Raw genomic sequence first — 23,132 nt, 5'->3', positions numbered from 1 at the left:
ATGGTACATCTGAGTCTGATGCCACCCAGATAAGCATCTGCAGTTGTGCTGACCTGGACTTGGGTGGTATTGCTTTTTAGATTTCAGTATCACTCTAAACCTTGTCTGGCTTTTGCCGGCTTCAGTACCCTTGACCTATAGGTTGGGAAACCTGTTTGTTTCTCTTTCTGGCTGGAATGTCTATTTAGAGATTCATGTTATAGGTTGTGACTCAAGTTACATACACCGATTCCCAAACTTTTCTTGACTTCATTCTAAACTAAACAGCACTGCGATTGTGAGTCCCCCAAGGCAAAAAGTAAATAAGAAAAACTACCTAATTTAATATGCTGGAAAGTTTTTGTAAACATACAGATGACTCCTTCAGGAAATACTGTTTTCATTGCTTTGGAATGTAGGAGGAAGTGACATAAGATCTTGTTCTGGGGAGAAAGAAAGAACTGGTATATCATTAGTTGCACCAAAGCAAAGGCAAAAACATGAAGAAAAGCCAATCACTTTGAGTGTTAGCTTAGTCAATACAGCTAATACTCATTTATTTTAACATATCGTCCACTTTTAAGTTAATACCCATTTTTTCCACTGTTTCTGGTTGAACTCTTATAATTTGAAATAATTATGGTTGAAAAAATGTTTAGGTAAATCATGATACCTCACTACCTTGTAGTTTAACACAACAAAATAAGAACTGTAAGGCAAAGAGTTTGGACAGCAGGGAGTACAGGTTACAAAAGAGAAAAAGGGATCTAGATTTATTTGACCTGAAAATAGAGTTTCTTACTCTACGGTGATTTTTACGGTAATTCTATACTTAAATTTTGGCCACTGAGCTAGACTTGCTGGTTGTATGAACTTGGATAAAATTCTATTCGAAAGAGGAAAGATGACCAAAATAAAAAACCTACCTCAGGCGATTGTAGTGCAAATTTCATAAATTAATCCATATCAAAGCATTTTGTAAATTGCAAACTGTGACACTAAATTTACTTTATAGGAGGCAATCACTAAGTGTTACTAAGTGATTGAAAGAAAATATTAATCCAACCTGTTATGTGGTTTTCCTAATGTATACAAAGAAGGAAAGCATTCCAACCTGTGAGTACCTCTGCCAAAAATGTTTAACTTAGTTGTGAAGGAACAATCAGTCAAATCCAAATTGAGGGGTGTTAGGCAAAGCAACTGGCCTGGACTCTACAAAAACATGTCCTGAAAGGTAAAAGGAGACTGTAGACATGCCTTGGTGATCCCTGATTAAATCCAGGATTTAAAATAAAATATAACAAATCTTCCACACTGAAACAGACATCAGTGATACAATTGGAACATTTGGACTGTATAGTGATTGCATTTTGTCAATTTAAAATTTCCTGAGTGTGGCCGGGCGCGATGGCTCAAGCCTGTAATCCCAGCACTTTGGGAGGCTGAGGCGGGTGGATCACGAGGTCAGGAGATCCAGACCACCCTGGCTAACACGGTGAAACCCCATCTCTACTAAAAACACAAAAATTAGCCAGGCGTGGTGGTGGGCACCTGTAGTCCCAGCTACTCGGGAGGCTGAGGCAGGAGAATGGCGTGAACCCACGAGGCGGAGCTTGCAGTGAGCCGAGATTGTGCACTGCCCTCCAGCCTGGACGAGAGTGCGAGACTCCATCTCAAAAAAAAAAAAAAAACCTTTCCTGAGTGTGATCATTATTAATAACTATAGTGGGATCATTGCTCTTAGGAGGTACATGCTGAAGTATATAGGGGTGAACCATCTTTATGTCTACAAGTGACTCAAATGGTTCAGCAAAATATTTAGATATGCAGAGAGATAAAGCAAATGTGGAAAAGTGTCATAATTTGGGAATCAAGGTGAAGGCCATCTAGGTGTTCATTGCTACCTATTCCTACAAGCTTTCTATAGTTTTAAACATTTTCAAAATAAAATTTTGGAAAAAAAATTTAAAAAGAAAAAAGTCCAAGTACTCAAGTAGATTGAGTTATTAAAATACAGATCTTGAAATATGTCCTTTGCAGAACATGTTTTCCTACAATTTTATTTTTCTGTGAGATGCAAATATATAGATTTTAAAAAAGAAAAATCTGTGTTTTTATAAATGTATGCTTTTAGGCAATGAATAGAATTATTGTTACTAATTTGAAATATATTCCCACTGGGCTGGGTGCGGTGGCTCATGCCTGTAATCCCAGCACTTTGGGAGGCCGAGACGGGTGGATCACGAGGTCAGGAGTTCAAGACCAGCCTGACCAACATGGCGAAACCCTGTCTCTACTAAAAATACAAAAATTAGCCAGGCGTGGTGGCGGGTGCCTGTAATCCCAGCTACTCAGGAGGCTGGGGCAGGAGAATCACTTGAACCTGGGAGGCGGAGGTTGCAGTGAGCTGAGATTGTGTGCCACTGCATTCCAGCCTGGGCCACAGAGTGAGACTCTGTCTCAAAAAAAAAAAAAAAAAAAAAAAAAAAGCAATATATTCCCACTGGAAAAATTCCAGGAAAATAGATAGAAGTTCTCAATCTATGTGCACATCTTTCGTGGTATTTAAAAGTGAAGTAAAAATGTATCATGGGGTGTGTTCAAAAGGATAGAACATTATTTTTACTGTCCTCTTTAGAAAAAATTCAATGTTGAGGATCTCAGTTTAGTGATTTTTTGATAATTTGCTACCCAGATGTTCTTTTCTATGAGAGAAAACTTTTGTTTTCGTATTTTGAGAGAGACAGTGGGAAGTTATTGTTAGCAGAGGTGAATCTGTGCAGGTCTGCACCAACTTGATTCTTGCCTCCTCGAAGGAAAGAATTCCATTGAGGGGCATGACTTAGAGTGAGAGACTGAGGCAAGTTTTTGAGGAGTGAGAGCTTATTAAAAAGTTTTAGAGCAAGAACAAAAGGAAGTAAAGTACACTTGGAAAAGTGCCAAGCGGACAACTTGAGAGATCCAAGTACCCTGTTTGATCTTTGACTTGGGGTTTTATACATCGGCATGGTACAGGGGTTTCTGTCTCTCCTACCCTGATTCTTCCCTTGGGGCGGGCTTTCCGCATGCGCAATGGCCTGCCAGCCGTTGGGAGGGGAGCATGCTCAGTGTGTTTGCTGAAGTTGCATGCATGCTCGCTTGAGGCATTTTTCCCTTACCAGTCGAGTGTTCCCAGAGGGAGGTCATATGCTAAACTCTGCCATTTTGCCCTTTAGTACACACACTTGGGCCCATTCGCCATCTCCTGAGATCTTATCAGGAAGCTGCTGATCACCAGCTTCAAGTGTTTCCTATCTAATGGGAGACTGCCTGTCCCTGGCACCAGCTGCCACCAATTATTATTTTAGAGAGCCAGTTTAACAACTACCTGACCATCACCTGGTGGTTTAACATTGCCTGACATTCCTGGGTGGTGGTGGTGGTGGGACTTTCCTGAACTGTTTGTGTTTGCCTAGCTGTCTACCCTAACATTATCACGATGACCAACTTACTGTTCCGTTGCTTATTCTTGGGGTTGATGTGGTGGGATTCTGATTTTAACCCACGTGATTGAGTCCAGGCAGAAATCTCATGACTCACTTTTTTTTCCTCTCTCTCCCTTTTTATTTTTTTCCATAAAGGTCAAAGGCAACAGAACTGGACCAAGAAAATTCATAACTTTTTGGTATGTAATTGAAAATTCTTTGCAACGAATTCTTTCTCTTTAGTGATATTTATGACTTGAAAGGCCTGAGTTTCACTTTGTTATTCTAGTTTGTGAATCAAATTAGTTTAGCCTAGGTATGTTTATCCCTAGTCTAGGATTTATGCAGAGGGAAGTTGATATCATTACTATCTTTGTTCCTCCGAAGATTATTTTTCAGTGGGAGAATTAAGTAATTTATTTATTTATTTATTTATGGGTTGATTTTTTTTTTTTGACTCTCTAAGAGTAAGGAATATACCATGACTATCAAAGTACTTTATAACTCTAATTATGTGAAGAGTCTATTTTACAAGCAATTGCGTGTTTAGATGCCCAAGTATAAACTGAATGCTCTAGAAATGGAGTACTTACTGATTTAAATTTACTAATAATAACAATTAAATATTTATATTTAATAATTATAGTAGAAGAGTAAAACAATCTGAAGATGTCCCCACCTCTAAAGTTTATAAGTTTATTCCTAATGATCTAGGAAAGACTAGAGTTGAATACCTGTGTAATTCTTCTCATTATTACTCTGATTTTCTATTATAAAATGATTTTAAAAGAATTATATGTCTTAGCTCCTCACTGAGGTATACATCTTTTATTTGGTTTAACTCTTGTTTGTTTGTTGTTGAGACAGTGTCTCACTTTGTCCCCCAGACTGGAGTGTAGTGGCATGATCGTGGCTCACTGCAGCCTTGACCTCCCAGGCTCAGGTGATTCTCTCACCTCAGCCTCCCAAGTATGCCACCATGCCCAGCTAATTTTTAAAATTTTTTGTAAAGATGGGGTCTCATTATGTTGCCTCCATCTTGATGCAAAAGCATGTTAACAATTTTCGTCTTTTACTCCTGTCATTAAGCAATACTAAAGGAATCTTGTTTATCTAGTCACTCTAATATGTTATAGACATAGTTCTTTTTAAAAAGTTTTTATTTTACTTTAAGTTCTGGGATACGTGTGCAGAACGTGCAGGTTTGTTACATAGGTATACATGTTCCATGGTGGTTTGCTGCATCTATCAACCCGTCATCTAGGTTTTAAGCCCCACATGCATTAGGTATTTGTCCTAATGCTCTCTCTCCCCTTGCCACCCCCCACCCCCAGACAGGCCGTGGTGTGTGACAGACATAGTTCTTAGTTCAAGGGTGTGTAGTGGGAGCAAACAGTTCATATTTAGTTTTCATTCACATGTGCCTACATTTTTGGCCCCATAATTATTTTGAGCTCTCCATAGATTTCTTAAGCACAGAATGCTTGTCTAATTATTTTGACATATTCCTGCTGGGCAGTAAATATTGTGAAGTTTTATGTGAATGCATTTGAACATCAGGTTATATTTTTCTTACTATTTTTTACTTGCTATGGCCTATGAAACTTATGTTCTAAGAACTGCTTAATTTTGATTTATGTTACCAAGTGATTCAAGGTGTCAATGGACTTTTTCCAGAACAGAAATGTGTGGGGCCAGGTCTCACACCTCTAATAAAGAAACAACTCAGACTCCAAGGGTTTCTTGCCTTATTTTAAAATAAACTCTGTGTTAAAAACTTGTGTGCTGGCAGTGAAGAAATAGATGACCACATATATTTTCTTCTTGAAGGCTCATAATTTTTGTGCATATGTGTGCAAAATATAACAATGTGAACAAGAATGTGGACAACTAGATTACAAAAAAGGAACTGGCTGAAAGAATACTTATATGGGGATTATTCCTTGAAAACAGAATCTGTTTTTCAGATTATTGAGAGGGCAGGTTAACATTTGAGCTATTGTTTTCCTGGTTAATAATATTTTTGCTTTTTTTAAATTTTAGCTCAAAAATATGGGTATAGCTTTCTAAAAAATAGAATCCAATTTCAAGAATGATGAGGTACTAACTGAAAATCTCTAAATCTTTCGAGATTATTTCCACAATTAATAGGGCATTTCCTCAGAAAATTTTCTGCATTTATTATATGTAGACAGTGAGGAAAAGGGAAAAGAAAAGAACAAGTTTTCTCAGCAAGTGAAAGGTTTCCTGTTGCCATTTTCATTTTCCCTGAGTTTATTATCCTCAGTAGAGATATCAATGTCTTTCCTAATAAAATTACCTTCCAGCCAAATTGTTAAAAAAGGCAACTACCTATCTTGGGTATATGTTAGTTTACACAGAAAAAACTTAAATAGAGCTTGAAGAAATATAGAAAAGACTTTTGTTAATACTTAATGAGGCACAGGAGCTCTTATTAGACTAGACGGTGTTATGCTGAAATTAACTCTCGAGTAACTCTGATTCTCTGATTTCTTTTTTTTTGAGTCAGAGTCTCACTCTATCACCCAGGCTGGAGTGCAGTGGCGTGATCTCGGCTCACTGCAACCTCTGCCTCCTGGGTTCAAGAGATTATTTTGCCTCAGTCTCCCGAGTAGCTGGGACTACAGGTGCACACCACCAAACCTGGCTAATTTTTATATTTTTAGTAGAGACGGGGTTTCACCATGTTGGCCAGGATGGTCTCGATCTCCTGACCTTGTGGTCCACCCGCCTCAGCCTCCTAAAGTGCTGGAATTATAGATGTGAGCCACTGTGCCTGGCTGTAACTCTGATTTCTTACCCACACTGTATGTTCAGTGCTGGTCATCAGGAGGGGAGAGATCCTCTACTCCACAAAGTCACTCAGGGATTCAGGCTAATGAAAGCTCCACCATCCTGCAACACCACCGTGTCAATAGGTGGCTTCAGAGTTGGTCATGACACAGAACGAGGGTGTGGGGCACTCATACTCTTCTCCAGACACAAAGTGATGACATCACCTCTGCCCAGTCCCCATTGGTCAGAAAAACTCACACGGCCTCTCCTAACTGCATGGGCCTGGGAGGTCTTCCTGGGGGCCGAGGGAGAAGAGGAGAACTAGACATAGAGCACACTAACAATTTCTTGTCTGATGGTATGTGCTGCAAAGTTATCACATCCAGTATCTCTATACAACACCCTTCCTTTCTAAATCAGTCACACTTACAATTCCTTCTGTTCTACCAGGTAATTGAGTTATTTTAATATTTTAAAATTAACTTCACATTTTTTACTTTCTGACTTTAGGAGAGAATAAGTGAAAAAGGATTATGAAGAAGGAATTATATTAATGGTACTTTCTTTTTTCCCCAACAAAATCATTACTTGAAATTAAATGTAACTGCAAATGTGTGAGGATTGATTGCAAAATCAATTCAAGGGATATCAAGCTAGAAATAGGAAACTATACTTGCACAGTTTCAGTAGATTGTATTTTATGTGTACATCTTTTTTTAATTATATGCTCGTCTTTCCCTGAATCTTAATCTCATGTTCTTTTCCTTCTTCTATCTCATGTTTTTCTTTTTAAATGTCTTTGTCAGTTTATTATTTTACCAAGCAATGTTTTCACGTAGGGCACATAAGGAATAAACAAACATGTCTAAAATGTGTTTATTTTGCGCTTACACTTGATTGTATGTTTGGTTGGATACAGAACTTTATGTACAAATTTATTTTCACTCAGAACTTCAAAGATATTGCCCCCATGTCCTTCAGCAGCTCAATTTGCATGAGAAATCTAACAATGTTCTTGTTTCTTTAGAGAAACTTTTAGAATTCTCTGTATACTTTGAAATTCTGAAATTTCACAAGACATATTCAAGTGTACATCTTTTTAAAAATTTATTTTATTTTAATTTTTTTTGAGATGGAGTCTCACTCTGTCACCCAGGCTGGAGTGCAGTGGCGCTATCTCGGCTCACTGCAAGCTCCACCTCCCAGGTTCACACCATTCTCCTGCCTCAGCCTCTTGAGTAGCTGGGACTACAGGGGCCCACCACCGCACCTGGCTAATTTTTTGTATTTTTTTTTGTAGAGATGGGGTTTCACCATGTCAGCCAGGATGGTCATGATCTCCTGACCTTGTGATCTACCCGCCTCGGCCTCCCAAAGTACTGGGATTACAGGTGTGAGCCACTGTGCCCAGCCTTTTTTTTTTTTTTTTTTTTTTGAGATGGAGTTTTGCTCTTGTGCCCCAGGCTGGAGTGCAATGTGTGATCTTGGCTCACTGCAACCTCCACCTCCCAGGTTCAAGCGATTCTCCTGCCTCAGCCTCCTGAGTAGGATTACAGGCATGCGCCACCATGCCTGGCTAATTTTTTTGTAGTTTTAGTAGAGATGGGGTTTCACCATGTTGACCATGGTTCACCATGGTCTTGAACTCCTGACCTCAGGTGATCCGCCCACCTTGGCCTCCCAAAGTGCTGGGATTACAGGAATGAGGTACCTGCCCTGCCCTCAAATATACATCTTTGAAAATTTGTGGGATTGAGTATTTTGTAGCATAGATTTCTTTTTCCACTCTCTCCTTGGGCTCTGCTTCCTGCTGTTTTGGCTTCATTTTCAATCTCTTTTCTCCACCATTTCACCAAGATGACCACTGCTAACTCCAGGTTTGCAGAGCGTTCACGGCTGACACCCCAGAAAAACGGGACAAATCTCTTTCCCAATATTTCAGACAGAATTTCCTGATTATCTTGACTTGGTACATGTACTCTTTTCTGGATTGGTCATTGTGACAAAGAGGAGTAAGTACTTTGATCCATCTACTTCTTTTTTTTTTGAGACGGAGTCTCGCTCTTTTGCCCAGGCCGGACTGCAGTGGTGCTATCTTGGCTCACTGCAAGCTCTGCCTCCCGGGTTCATGCCATTCTCCTGCCTCAGCCTCCCAAGTAGCTGGGACTACAGGTGCCTGCCACCGTGCCCGCCTAATTTTTTTTTTGTATTTTTAGTAGAGACGGGGTTTCACCGTGTTAGCCAGGATGGTCTCGATCTCCTGACCTCGTGATCCGCCCACCTTGGCCTCCCAAAGTGCTGGGATTACAGGCGTGAGCCACCGCGCCCTGCCTGATCCATCTACTTCTTACCACTTCTATCGCTACCACTCTGGTCCCACGAAAGAGATGACATTGTAATCTCTTCCCTGGATCATTCCAGTAGCCTCTTAACTGGTTTCTTGGTTTATGTCTTTTCTCTCTTTCAGTCTGTTCTCAGTGCTGGAGCCAGAGCTGTTAATGTGTTTGTCAGATCAGAACCCTGAAAAACCATTTATTTTATTTATTTATTTTTTTATTATTTTGAGACAGAGTCTTGCTCTGTCACCCAGGCTGGTGTGCAACAGCGCAATCTCGGCTCACTGCCACCTCCACTTCCCAGGTTCAAGCTATTCTCCTGCCTCAGCCTCCTGAGTAGCTGGGATTACAGACATGTGCCATCATGCCAGGCTATTTTGTTGTTGTTGTTGAGATGGAGTTTCACTCTTGTTGCCCAGGCTGGAGTGCAATGGTGCCATCTTGGCTCATTGCAACCTCTACATTCTGGGTTCAGGTTATTCTCCTGTCTCAGCCTCCCACGTAGCTGGGATTACAGGTGTGTGCCACCACATCTGGTTAATTTTTTGTATTTTTAGTGGAGACGTGGTTTCACCATGTTGGCCAGGCTGGTCTCGAACTCCTAACCTTAGGTGATCCACCCACCTCAGCCTCCCAAAGTGCTGAGATTACAGGCGTGAGCCACAATGCCCGGCCTCCAGGCTAATTTTTATATTTTCAGTAGAGACGGGGTTTCACCATGCTGACCAGGCTGGTCTCGTACCCTGGCCTCAAGTTATCACCTGGCTCTTCCTCCCAAAGTGCTGGGATTACAGGCGTGAGCCACCATGCCTGGCCAGGCTTGCCCATTTCACTTCAAGGAAAACTAAAATCTTCAACAAGAGTTTATTTATTTATTTAGAGACAAGCTTTCACATTGTTATCCAGGCTAGAGTGCAGTATGGCTCACTGCAACCTCAAACTCCTGGGCTCAAGTGATCCTCCCATCTCAGCCTCCTAAGTAGCTAGGATTATAGGCATGCACCACCACACAAGGCTACTTTTAAAAAAAATTTTTTTTTTTTTTTCGAGATGAGGTCTTGCTCTGTTACCCAGGCTGGAGTGCAGTGGCGCTATCTTGCCTCGCTGCAACCTCCACCTCCCGGGTTCAGGCAATTCTCTTGCCTCAGCCTCCCAAGTAGCTGGGATTACAGACATACACCACCATGCCTGGCTTTTTTTTTTTTTTTTTGTATTTTAGTAGGAACGGGGTTTCACCATCTTGCCCAGGCTGGTCTTGAACTCCTGACCTCAAGTGATCCACCCACCTCGGCCTCCCAAAGTGCTGGGATTGCAGGCATGAGCCACTGTGCCTGGCCTTAATTTTTAAATTTTTTTGTTGAGATGGGGATTCTCAGTATGTTGCTCAAGCTGGTCTCAAACTCCTGGCCTCAAACAATCATTCCGCCCTGGCCTCCCAAAGTGTTGGGATTACAGGTATAAGCCATAGCATCTGGCTTAGTTTTCACTTTTCAAAATGACTTTTATTTTGAAATATAACATACATGCAGTGGAAAACATGAAAAAAATGGAATAGCTAGATGATTTATCATAAAGTGTAAATTCTTGCAACTGCCACTTGAGTCAAGAAATAGAATACCATTGGGATCCCGAATCCCCTCTTGTACCCATTCCAATAAATAATTCCTGATTCCTCCTCAAAGGTTTCCACTCTCCTGCCATTTGTGGTCATTGTGGTTGCATTTTGTGATAATTTTATGACCCAAGTACACTTCCCTAAACACTATGATCTAGTTTTGACTGCTCTATTATTTTATATAAATGGAATCATATTGTTTATATTCTTTTGTGTCTAGCTTCTTTCTCTCAATGTTATTTCACTGTGGATAGAAGTAGTCTTTTTCTTTTTGATTGTCATGTAGTTCATTGTAATGACTGTACCACAATTTATTTATTCATTTTCCCATTGATGGACTTTTTTTTTTAACAATTTTTTAAATGATTTACCTCTTTGTAGAGATAGAGTTTCACTTTGTTGCCCAGGCTGGTCTTGAACTCCTGGCCTCCAGTGATCCTCCCATGTTGGCCTCTCAAAGCACTGGGATTATAGGCATGAGACACCATGCCCAGCCCTGTTTTTTGTTCTGGTTGTTATTAATGAACTGGATAGAACCATTGTTACACATTTTCAGCATACATTTGCACACGTATCTGAGGCATGTACATCTTAGAGTAAAGGTTGTGGGCATAGACTATGCATGTAATTAACCTTAGCAGGTGTTGCCAAACACTTTTCCAAAATAATTTTCCACTGGCAATATTTTGAGTTTTCACTGGTTCTACAATCTTGCCAATGCTTGGCATTGTCAGTCTTCTAAAATTACACTGTTTTGGTGGCTGTTTAATTATGTTTCATTGCTGTTCTGCCTTGCATTTCCCTGATTGTTAATGAGGATTAACATTAACATTAACACTCCCTGATTGTTAGTGATTGGTGTCTCTCCTATGCATATTGGCTAATTGATGTTCCTTCTTTGTCAAAGGCCTAGTAAGTCTTTTCTCATTTTTGTCTTAGGTTTTCTGCCTGTTCCTTATTGATTCATGGGAGTTCTTTATAGATTCTGGATGCATGGCCTCGTGCATGTTATATGTATGGCACATACCTCTTCTCATTCATTTGCTTGTTTTCTCAGTCCCTAAGGTTGTCTTTTGATGAATGGGAATTCTTAATTCTAATGTGTTTCAACTTACAGCTTTTCCTTTATGGTTAGAACCAGTGGGGGAAATGACAGTATTTTCAATAGATGATACTGAGGTAATTGGCTATTAATTTAAAAGATGAAACTTGACCCCTATTTGAAACCATAATAGAAAATCAATTGCAAGTAAATTGTAGATCTAATAAGGAAGACAAGACAATAAAATTCGTAGAAGGAAAAGTAGGACGATATCTTTATGACCACAGAATAATGAAGATAACAGCAAAGGAAAAGCACTAGCCAGAGTCATCTTCACAATATTGAGTCTTCCAATGAATGAACACATGACATCTTTCCATTTATTTATACCTTTTTTAAGTTTCTTTCAAAAATTGATTTCTTCATTGAAGTCTTATACATCTTTTATTAGATTCATTCTAACATATTTGAATTTTTATGATATTGCTATCTTCTTAGAAATTTTACTTTCAAACTGTTGGTGGCTGGTAGAAATGTTATTGATTTTAATATATCGGCTTTGTAGCTAGCAACCTTCTTATGCCCACTTTTTTTTTTTTTTAATTTTGAGACAGGGTCTGGCTCTGTCTATGATTTTTTTGCGGTGGCACGATCTCAACTCAGTGCAACCTCTACCCCCCAGGTTCAAGGGATCCTCTCACCCCAGCCTCCCAAGTAGCTGGGACCACAGGTGCACACCACCATGACCAGCTTTTTTTTTTTTTTTTTTGTATTTTTGGTAGAGACAGGGTTTCACCATGTTGCCCAGGCTGGTCTCAAACTCCTGCACTCCAGCAATCCACCACCATAGCCTCCCAAAGTGCTGGGATTACAGGCATAAGCCACCATGCCTGGCCCACTTTTTAATTGTAATTATTAATGTGTAGATTCTTTCTGCATGTAAAACTATATCATTTGAAAATACTGACAATGTTGATTTTTTACCTTTTAATCATATATATATATATTTTTACCATTGTTTTCCAGTACTTTTGAGACAATGTTGTTAAGTGATAATGAGAATCTTTGGCTTATTCCTAATATCAAAGGAAAAGGTTTCAACATGTCACCATCAAGCATGTGATGTAGGAATAAGAACCTTCTTACTTATTGAAAACAGTGGAGTAAGGACCTTTTTGTTTTGACCATGACAGGAATTTGGAGAGGGGTTGACTTGGCTTGGCAGTTCATCTTTGACCCATGTGACTTTAGCTGGGGTGGCTAGGATTGGAGGATCTCTACTTTCAAGATCACTTTTGCATCCATACGTCTGGAGCCTTGGCGTCTCTTGGATTCCCATTCTCTACTTGGCGTCTCATTCTCCCGGACCTGTCCACAGGGCTCGGCTCTTTTCAGCACAGCAGTGTCAGGAGACCTGGACCTGGTGAATGTCAGTCTGGCTTCTGCTAGAGCACATGTTCCTCTTTCAGATGTAAAATCCCATGAAGTGGTGCCTGTGAGGTCATAGAAATTGCAATTAAACATATCTGTTAAATTAAAAATCAATTTCCAATCTAAACTTTTTTTCTATGCAGGAGTTTAAAAATAATAATCTCAATGTTTGTCATAGCTGAATTTTAGTACTATGGAGTAAAGAAAAAAATAGGTGATTCCTTCTATTTTGTGATAACAAAGTTTTCCTTTTGAGGTTAAATGAAGGTATCTAGGGCAGGAGGGAGAGAGGAAGGTGCATGTGTGCATGGAAGATGAGGAGGTGGGCGCAGTACTAAGTGTAGGTGAGGTACGAGTGGGAAAGTGAGCATGTAAAGACGAGAGTGGGCGGACCACAGGAAGCTGGGCGGACCACAGGAAGCTGGCTGGAAAAAAAAAGTCTTTGGCTTTACCTAGTTAAAAGCAAGAAAAAAGCAACCCAAAGACAAGCGGAAAATCTCACAGGCAAAGTCTATAAAGAAATGGAAACAAAAAAATAAGCCCACATGTGTTCAGGGAAAGGTGAAGTAAAGTGGCTGGCCAGCTGCAGTCTGCTCTGTAATTTTTGTATTACTTCGCAGTAATTTATACAGTAAGATAGTCTAATGAACAACAACAACAACCAATAAAAGAGCCAATGCTTCCTGGAAAAACAAATAGAACATTTTCTTTTTGAAAACTTAGATTTCTGAGTTTATGATTCTAGTGGTTTAAAAAAATGCGCTATTGAAATTGAAAGAATGTCAAATTAGGGAGTTGGACGATTTAATCTTTGGTCTTAAGCTAAATATTGTACTTAGGTGTTCTTCCACTAGGTGTCACTTTGCATACATGTTATGATTTCAGAGAAAGCGAATCTATTCCTGAAGGCATTCGCTTATGTGGATTGTGTCAACAAATATCTCAATTTGGGATGGGGGGTATTTAAGAATGACTTTAATTTAACAGTTCTTCCTAAAGAATAAATGGATGTGTTTTAGTGACATCTCTCGTTCTTGCTTTAGATGTTTTGGAGACACTAACCCAGATTTTCCAGCAGATGCAAAATTGAGGTCCTTGTGCCTGTGTGGTTTCCAGCATGATATGGTTTAAGCCTTCAATTCATAGCCTGCCCATGTGGGATTCTGACCAGGACGTGAGCCCTTCATAGTTTCTGAATGAAGCCTCACCTAGGATGCGCAATTCCCAAACAAGCTGCGTGCAGCTCGTCAGTGTCTCTTTCTGAGAGCTGTATTGCCTGCTGATCAGACCCTTCCAGACCACACAGTGGCAGCTGATCTGTGATCCCACGAGTAGCCCTTTGGCAGCCACATTATCACTGCTAGTCACCGTAGGTCCCTCTGAATTGTCTAAATTTAGTAAATAGCTTACTCATTCTAACTTGTCCTAAAGTTGAGGCAGGGCCAATATAAGTCAACAGATATTTGTTAGGCGCCTACTGCATGTCTTGCCCTGAGTGTCTGTAAGAATTATTAGACTCATTCATTCTCTAAGAATGTAATGAGATCTACTGTTTGCAAAAAGAAAATAAAAGCCTGCTTCTAAGGAGAATTTGAAAAGGCAAAGATTATTCTGAGATAGCACTGCTGATGACCATAGGGCCCTGGACCTGGAGTCTGAAAATCTGAATTCAAATTTGGCTTTAACTTGCTAGCTATGTAAACTAGTTAGTCTACCCACTCTGTATATTCGTTTTTTCACGTGTAAAAGTATAAGTTACTTTACAACCTTGCTGTGAAGACTGAAAACAGTTTGCAACAGTTCTGCCAAATATCATTATAAGAGCCTCCAAGAGAAGTCACCCTATTCTGGGCAAAGCAGCCCTCACCATGATTATATACAGTAGTTTATCTCCTTATGGTCTCTCTTGTCTGATAACCCTTGGGCACGACCTTTGCAAAATTACAAGGCCCCTAAAATGATCTTTCTTTTATTTCCTCCTTCCCTCCCTCTTTTCTTTTCTTTTTTCTCTTTCTTTCTCCCTCCCTCCCACCTTTTCTCTTTCTTTCTTTCCTTTTCTCTCTCTCTCTCTCTCTGTCTCTTTCTTTCTTTTCTTCTGAGATGGAATCTCTCTGTGTTGCCCAGGCTGGAGTGCAGTGGCACAATCTCGGCTCACTGCAACCTCCACCTCCCAGGTTCAAGCGATTATCCTGCCTCAGCCTCCCGGGTAGCTGGGATTACAGGCACCTGCCACCATGGCCAGCTAAATTTTTTTGGTATTTTTAGTAGAGATGGGGTTTCACCATGTAGGTCAGGCTGGTTTCGAACTCCTGACCTCAAGTGATCCACCCGCCTCGGCCTCCCAAAGTGCTAGGATTACTGGCATGAGTCACCGTGCCCGGCCCCTAAAATGATATTTCTTAAGGAAAAATCTAGCCAGACAAAAGGGGTTTTGGCTCCAACTCTAGAGCAATGGGTGCAAGCGGCTGACAGCTTTTATAATCATTTTTTTTTTCTTGGCTGCCTTCTAGCCAGTGAATGTCCAGTTGCAGAGTCCTCTGCTGTATGGGGTATAGCTGCTCACTTTGGTGTAAAGGGCACTGAATGGAATAATGTTTGGCAAAGCAGAAATAAAGTGACTGGCTGCCTCAGAGCCATGTACACTGTCTGAATTTCACCAAGTAGAAAAACATTTCATCTTCTGCAGACAGAAAACGTAATTATTATTCATGTGGAGAAATGGAGAGATGCAAATTGCAGAAAGGTAAGGGCCATCACTTGCTATTCCTATCTGGCTCATTCTAGAGCACTGTATCAGCTCTTGCCCCACCGGCTGGAGTGAAGCAAACTAGGAATTGGGAATGTTATTTGGGGGATACCCTAGTAGGGACCTGGAAGGAACCAAGCTGTGCTCACGGAACAGACTGTAGTAGATTGCAGTGGGCTCATAATTGATACCTTGTCTAGGAGCTACCAATGTTTCCTGTGTCCTCATTAGGGAGCTGGTGCCCTTTTTCTCATATGATGTAGCAGCTTGAGGACAGTACAAACTTTTGAGGTGGCTCGTGGAGTTTCAATCACAATCCCTTAGAATCACGCTTCAGCATACAGCTAGCTTGGATCTTAGAGTAACTGGCTCCTAGAAGTTCCTTGGATCTGGAGCTGGCGTAGGAGAGGCAGGTGTGATGGTGTGTTTTATCTGCACTGGTAAAACTGAACAAGAGCTGCCACTAGGGTGTGTGTGTTTATGTGTCTTTGAGGGGTAGGTGAAAATATGCATTGTAGGACCGCTGCCTATATAAATAATTGGAATCATTGAACATCTATCCCTGTTTTGGAGAACCAGTGACAACAACTACTCTCCAGGCAGGTGTCATGGAACTTAAGACAACCACAGAACAAACCCAACTCTGTAGAAACAAGTGTCAGTGCTTTTCAGGGCGTCTGGTCTACCCCATGTTCTGGTGAAGGGAACCTTGATTGGGCACAACCAACACAGGGTGCATGTGGGCCAGGGCTGGGCTGGGCTCTGGGTGCTCTGAGGAGGATTGGCCAGGGTGTGGCCCACAGCAGGTCTCTGCAGGTCTAATGGCCCCTGCAGGTACAGACCACATTTTAGAAGTTTCAGGTTCAGGAATCCCACAGAAGGACAAGAGACCCCTGTAGTTCAGCAACTCAGGGGAGCTTTGTACCTCCAAGAGGGGCATGGCCAATAGCCATTGGCATTTGGTAGGCCCTTCCAGGATGTAAAAGAGGCAAATCGTTTGAGATCTCTTGCAGTTTTCCACCTGTTTGTTACTAAGGTAAAATGGTCCACTGGGAGGAAAGATTGACATTATTGGCTGAAAGAAAGTCTTTCATCTCCCTTAGCTTTGTGGATTTTGTGCGTCTGAGCCTTGATTGTCAGGGCTGACAGCTTATGTGGGAATTTGTGCAGGGAAAGCAGGGAAGGGGCCTGCCAGTCTCCACAGATGATGGATTGCAGTATTTTTATGGTGTCAAAAATAAAGTAATTTTAAGCATCATAGTTTCTCTGTTTGAAAAAAGCTGTGGTTCTTAAAACCATCTGTCAATTCATCATCAAAGTGGAGAGAAGGCAGAAAAGAAATGCAACGAAATGAGTGGAAAAGACAACAATAAAAAAGGGAAGATAAATGAAAGAGAAAGAATGAGAATATTCCATAGCAAGTAGAAAATGGATTGGAATCAGAATGACACTTTGAGCTTAAGTTAAACAAAAAAAGCGGCCAGGCACGGTGGCTCACGCCTGTAATCCCAGCACTTTGGGAGGCTGAGGCGGGCGGATCACGAGGTCAGGAAATCGAGACCATCCTGGCTAACACCGTGAAACCCCGTCTCTACTAAAAATACAAAAAATTAGCCGGGTGTGGTGGTGGGCGCCTGTAGTCCCAGCTACTCGGGAGGCTGAGGCAGGAGAATGGTGTGAACCCGGGAGGCGGAGCTTGCAGCGAGCCGAGATCGCACCGCTGCACTCCAGCCTGGGCGACAGAGGGAGACTCTGCCTCAAAAAAAGAAAAAAAGAAAAAAGAAAAAGAAAAAAGCTTAAAATAATTTGGATGAAGCTATTTTCTCCTCCATAAAGTTCCTGAACAAAGTCACAACCCCAAACCTCCCCTGCCGCATATGTCACTGTACACAGACTGGTAGGGAAGTCATCTTGCATTTGCTTCCTTCTCTCCTGCTTTGCCTTGACAGGTGAAATCTCCTACTAATTGGCAAAACGAATGGATTATCTCATGTCCTTTGCTTTCATATGTGAGCAAAGATGAATGTTCTCTTCTGTTTTCCATGGCATTGCTGTGATGGACTATCATATAACAGAACACGCTCGCCTATAAACAGTGCTTGTCTCCAGTAGAGTGTGGACGTTTGCTGCCACATGGATTACCTACTTGTCGACGATCAAGACTTCTGCCACGAGGATAACAAGCATTTTTTTGTTTCCTCTTAGCTCTGGCTTCTGGCTTAAGAATAACGCACATTGTTTGCCTGTGTTTGTGGACTTTGTATAAATCCACTTGCTGCTGTGATAATGTCTTGCTGAATGCCAGCATTATAATTTTAAAGGATAAATTAATCTGTGGGTTTTAAACGTTTTAGTTCAGACCTGTTTTGTTTTCACTTAAGGCTCCGTGAGAAAGAGAATCAACCTAGCTCGTATGTTATTTCAACTGGAAAATCGTCTCTAAATCACAGTAAATTATCTTTGTTTTAAAAATGTGTAAAACATTAGGCATGGTACTTATTTTGCTCCATCATTCCAAAGATGATAATGTCTATTAGGGAATAACCAGGACAGTTACCTTTGCATCAGTTGAATGAATAAATCCCCTTAGTGGAATTTTTTTCTTGATTCTTAAAAAAAGTACTGATTATGCTAGCCTTCTTTATAAATAATGTGTTTGTTGGGGATTGATATTCTTGGTTCATTTTCTGGGTTTAAAATAGTATAGGATGAGAGTCCATATTTCTATCTTAAATAACTTTCTAAACAATTTCTAAAATGGCTAAAACACACTTGGTTTAAGAACCATGCGATTTGTGATTAAAACAAAATGGAATGATTCTTTATTAATATATGTGAAGGAAAATCTCTTCTTTGAAATTGGCTTTATTACTCATTTGCTAACAAAACATATTTTCTAGTTTTCAGTTACAGAGTTGATCAGGAATGCATTTTATTTCATTTAACAAACTTAAACAGTTAGTGATTTCATTGGTTTGGCTATGTTTCATGTTGTAGTTTGTTAAGAAATTGTTCTTTAAAGAAGATAACTGTTTTAAATATGACTGAGATAACTATTCCCTTGAACTGTGAAACAAGGCACCAAAAATGTCATTGGTTAGTTGGCTAGGGAGTTTAACCAACCTTGAAGTGTGAAAGCTATTTTATTTGATGAAACCTGTTATCACACTTGTTCAATCCCTTTAGTTGTATACTAATTCCATTAGGAAGGATAGTTTTGTATAATGAAGCTATTTCTAGGTAATAGCTCCCATTCTAGGTAATTGCTACCACTTACTAAGCATGCACACATGTGCCCTGTGTGCTTCCCATATGATATCTCGTTTAATTCTCACAAACACCTTATGAGTTGGTTATTATTATTCAAAGAGGAGGCATTTGTTAGTCAGAGCATTAAGCAATTTCCATAAGTTTTCTCATTTAACAAGTGGCAGAGTTGGGATTTGAACTTAAACCTACTTGACTCTAATCTACATACTTTAGTGCAGTGGTTTTCTTTTAGAGACAGAGTCTCACTCTGTTGTTCAGGATGGAGTGCAATAGCACAATCAAAGCTCATTGCAGACTTGAACTCCTGGGCTCAAGCAATCCTCCCACCTTAGCCTCCTGAGTAGCTGGGGCTACAGGTGCACACATCACCATACCCTGCTAATTTTTATTTTATTTTTGTAAAAATGAGGGTTTTGCTATGTTGCCCGGGCTGGTCTCACACGCCTGGTCTCAAGTGATCCTTCCATCTTGGTCTTCCAAACTGCTGGGATTACAGATGTGAGCCACTGAACCCGGCCTAGTTTTAAGCATATATTTTTGGTTGTGTACCCATAAAAGAACTTAGGAGCCTCATGTACCCCCTTATACTTCAAATTGTCACCTAAAGTTTTTGTCATACATGTAGTTGAAAAGATGTGGTTTCTGGCATATTGTAAACATTGATGGTAAAAAAGGTTATACTTCTGTATAAAAGTAATCTATATAATATAGATACCATAAAGAGTTGGTATGTCCTGTAATTTTTTTTAAAAGTAAACTTTAGGACTTGCACATTTTACATTGTTTTCTTTTCTCCTGAAACTCATATTTTCATTCCTTTATCATATGGATTTTTATCCTATTATATGATTTTTTTTTTTCTTTAAGAGACAGGATCCCACTCTGTCATCCAGGCTGGAGTGCAGTGGCACTATCATACCAACCTTGACCTCCTGGGTGGGAGGGATACTCCTGCCTCAATCTCCCAACTACATATGCCTGCCACCACAGAGGGCTGATTTTTCTTTTTTCTTTTTTTTGTAGAGATGGGGTCTTGCTATGTTGCCCAGACTGCTCTTGAACTCCTGACCTCAAGTGATCCTCCTACCTCAGCATCCCAAAGTGCTGGGATTACAGGTGTGAGCCACTGTGCCAAGTCCTATTACATATTTTTATGCCTGAAAATATTTTATTGATAATTCTATCATACATTTAAGCTAAAAGAATAGTTTTGTTTGTTTGTTTGTTTTTTGGAACAAAGTCTGGCTCTGTCACCTAGGCTGGAGTGCAGTGGCACAATCTCGGCTCACTGCAACCTCAGCCTCCTGGGCTCAAGCCATCCTCCCACCTCAGCCTCCCTAGTAGCTGGGACCACAAGTGTGCACCACCACACCTGGTTAATTTTTGTATTTTTGGCAGAGATGGGATTTCGCTATGTTGGCCAGGCTGGTCTTGAACTCGTGATCTCAAGCTATTTGCCCACCTTGGCCTCCCAAAGTGCTGGGATTAGAGGCGTGAGCCACCGTACCTGGCCAAGAGTATATATTTAAATTGAAATTAATTTAAAAATTTTTTGGTGACAAAATTATTTAAGCCAAAAAATTTTATTCAGAGTTATTATTATAATTATTGGCACATAATTTAACAAGCATTAATATGATGTACTACACATTTTGACTGATAATGATTGAATAAAACAGATAAATATTTTTATTGAATATGCAGTACTTAATTAGATAGATGAGACATTACCCCCAATTATGCAACATACACGTGAATGAACATTATTTATTACTACAATGACAGAGTTGAGAACTAATTCTAATCCTATTATTGGTTTTTATGTATGTAAGCACTTAGAAATATTTTTCACGTAAGTAAATATGTAGGAATTGAGCACTTTTTGAACTCCTTCCAAGGATATGCCAAATATCTCATGGTGATTTATCACAACAATTACTTTCATAATCCATAGACAATTCAAATAGATTTTTCCTTAATTTTGTTGAAAGCAAAGAACTGGAAACCTCTTGATATAAAAAAGTGTTTTGTTACCCTGTCATTAGGGTCTTATCTATTTTTAAATTTGTGGTAATTCAAAAATTCATTCTCATGACATATCAAATAGTCATTATTTCTTCCTTCAATTCTTATGTATAGGCACTTTGCTTAAACTGATATTCTCAGAAAGGACTGTGAATACTGAAAAGTTATTACTTTCAAAACACCTTTGCCAGGATTATTTTTTTCACAAGCTGCTTTTATTGTGTACTTTATATATATTTTTTCATCAAAACCTTGGAGCTACCTATTTCGCTTATCAACATATGGACACCATGTGTCCTGGTTAACCTGGTTAGCTGAACCAGTTCTCATTGTCCAAACAATCAAAAGTACGTACATGAGTCTCCATAGCCCTCATTTCTTTTCCTAATTCTTCTTTATTATGGCCATGGGCTTTGACTGGAAGAGGAGAAACAAGAGTTGAGCTTAGCTTATTTTGGTGGTTCTTCTGCCCAAAATTATTTTTGAATCATTTTAGTGGAATTTAGATTTCATATGTTTCAACTACTTCAAGAAACAAAGTACTGGCCAGGCATGGTTGCTCACTCATGTAATCACAATGCTTTAGGATGCCGAGGCAAGAAGATTGTTTAAAACCAGGAGTTTGAGACCAGCCTGGGCTACAAAGCAAGACCCTGTCTCTATTTTTTTTTAATTTAAAATTAAAAAAAACAGAAAGGAAAAGAAAAGAAAAAAAAGAAACAAAGTACTGAAACTCCAAGATTATTAATGAAACACTCATACACAAACTCCACAAAGGTACATCAATCCCTAGCTGTCTCCCATCCCACCTCCACCACCCATGCCAGTGACTGCATATTATTTCTACCCTTTTGCTCTTTGACCGAAGGAGGTATGACATCAACACCATCTCATTTCCATATCCTGCAGATTGGGAAGGAGCTTTCTAATGGGATATTCATGATGCCAATATTTTACAAAACAAAAATTTGGAATCCATAGATTTCCTTTATGGAAACTCATCTATAGTGAGTGGTTTTATTGCTTGTATATTTAATTCATTTACTCAACAAATATATATTGAACCACCCTGCCTACAGAGACTGAGGACACAGCAGCAAATAAGTGAACAAGGCCAGACACAGTGGCTGCCTTCAGGTAGGTTATATTATAATGGAGAGTCAGATGTTAAAGGACCAATTAAAAAATTAATCATTCACTACAATGATGAAAACTTCTATGGATAAAAAATAAGGTGATGTGAGAGGCTATAAAAGGGGATCGATCTCTCCCAAGGATCAGGGAAGGTTTTCTTGATGCAGTGACCTTCTGTCAGAAAGTTGAAAAATTAGATGGTATAAGCCATCCTAGGTGGGGACTGTTGAGAAAAAGCATGCGCCAAGGCTCTGAAATGGAAATAAATGTGTTTGAGGACTTAAAAAAAAAAAAGACAATGAGTAAGAGAGATAGAAACAGATATGGAAACAACCCAAGGAAGGGCCAGAGATGAGGTCGTGGTCAGATGGTGCAAAGCCTCACTTGTAGGAGGTTTTCACAATTTTGATCTTTATTTAAAGACCAATGACCATTGTAGAGATTTAAGGAAAGAGGTGAATAGTCAGATGTGCATTGAAAAAAATCACTGGGCCAGAGAGAAACTGGGACATCAGCTAGGATGTTCTTGCAGTGGTCCAAGAGGGAGGTGCTGATGGCTTGGACTAGGATGATGGCAATGGGTGTGGACAGAGAGGACTTTAAGGGATAGTTAGGAATTAAGCAGGTGAAATGGATACAAAAGAAAGATTCTGAGTTGAGATGGAGCTCCCTGGGTGCTGCTGCAGCTACCCAAACCACAGCTGAGCAGGCTGTAGCTGCAGACCCATGCCTCCCACTCCAAAGAGCAGACAGGACCTACCCCACCCCCAGACTCAGGAATCACTGCACTCTTAGGGGCCTGGGAAGGCCCCTGCTGTCCTTGCAGGCTCAGGAGTGCCTGCTCCTGCTGCCTGGCTTCTCCCTGCTGTCGGTGCCTGCTCTGATGGGAGCAAAGTCCCCACAAGCCCAGGCACCATGAACGGCAGCAGGAGGCAGATAGATTCCAGGGCAGAAGGAGGCAGGTCCCTGGTGAGACCCCACCTTCAGGCCAGGGAGGGCCTGAAGACTGGGGACTGGGCTGCCAGTCCCACCAACTGGAGTGGGAACTGGTGGTGCCTTTCTGGGCCCTCCCATGGCCACCCATGGACCAATCTGTGTGCATTTCCTCACCTCTGAGGCCATAAAAGCCCCAAGATCAGCCAGAGCTGAACAGACATCCCGACGACCAGCTGCAGGGAGGAGCTGCCCTCTCTGCTGAGAGCTTCAGGACCTGCAGAGACACTGGGACTACCAGCTGCAGGGAGGAGCTACCCTCTCTGCTGAGAGCTTCAGGATCTGCAGAGACATTGGGACT

At 40.5% G+C, this 23,132-nt stretch overlaps 1 long non-coding RNA gene across 1 annotated transcript; it reads left to right on the top strand.

Moving 5' to 3' along the window:
• The first annotated feature begins 3,124 nt into the window (after positions 1-3,124).
• LOC134758785 (uncharacterized) lies at positions 3,125-12,773 on the top strand. The gene is made up of 3 exons (XR_010134403.1): positions 3,125-3,160; positions 3,600-3,643; positions 12,426-12,773. It is a non-coding gene; the product is annotated as an uncharacterized lncRNA (long non-coding RNA).
• Positions 12,774-23,132: the final 10,359 nt, after the last annotated feature.

This window comes from Gorilla gorilla, chromosome 5, assembly GCF_029281585.2.
Source record: "Gorilla gorilla gorilla isolate KB3781 chromosome 5, NHGRI_mGorGor1-v2.1_pri, whole genome shotgun sequence".
Classification (NCBI taxonomy): domain Eukaryota; kingdom Metazoa; phylum Chordata; class Mammalia; order Primates; family Hominidae; genus Gorilla; species Gorilla gorilla.
This window is presented reverse-complemented; position numbering and strand designations above follow the sequence as displayed.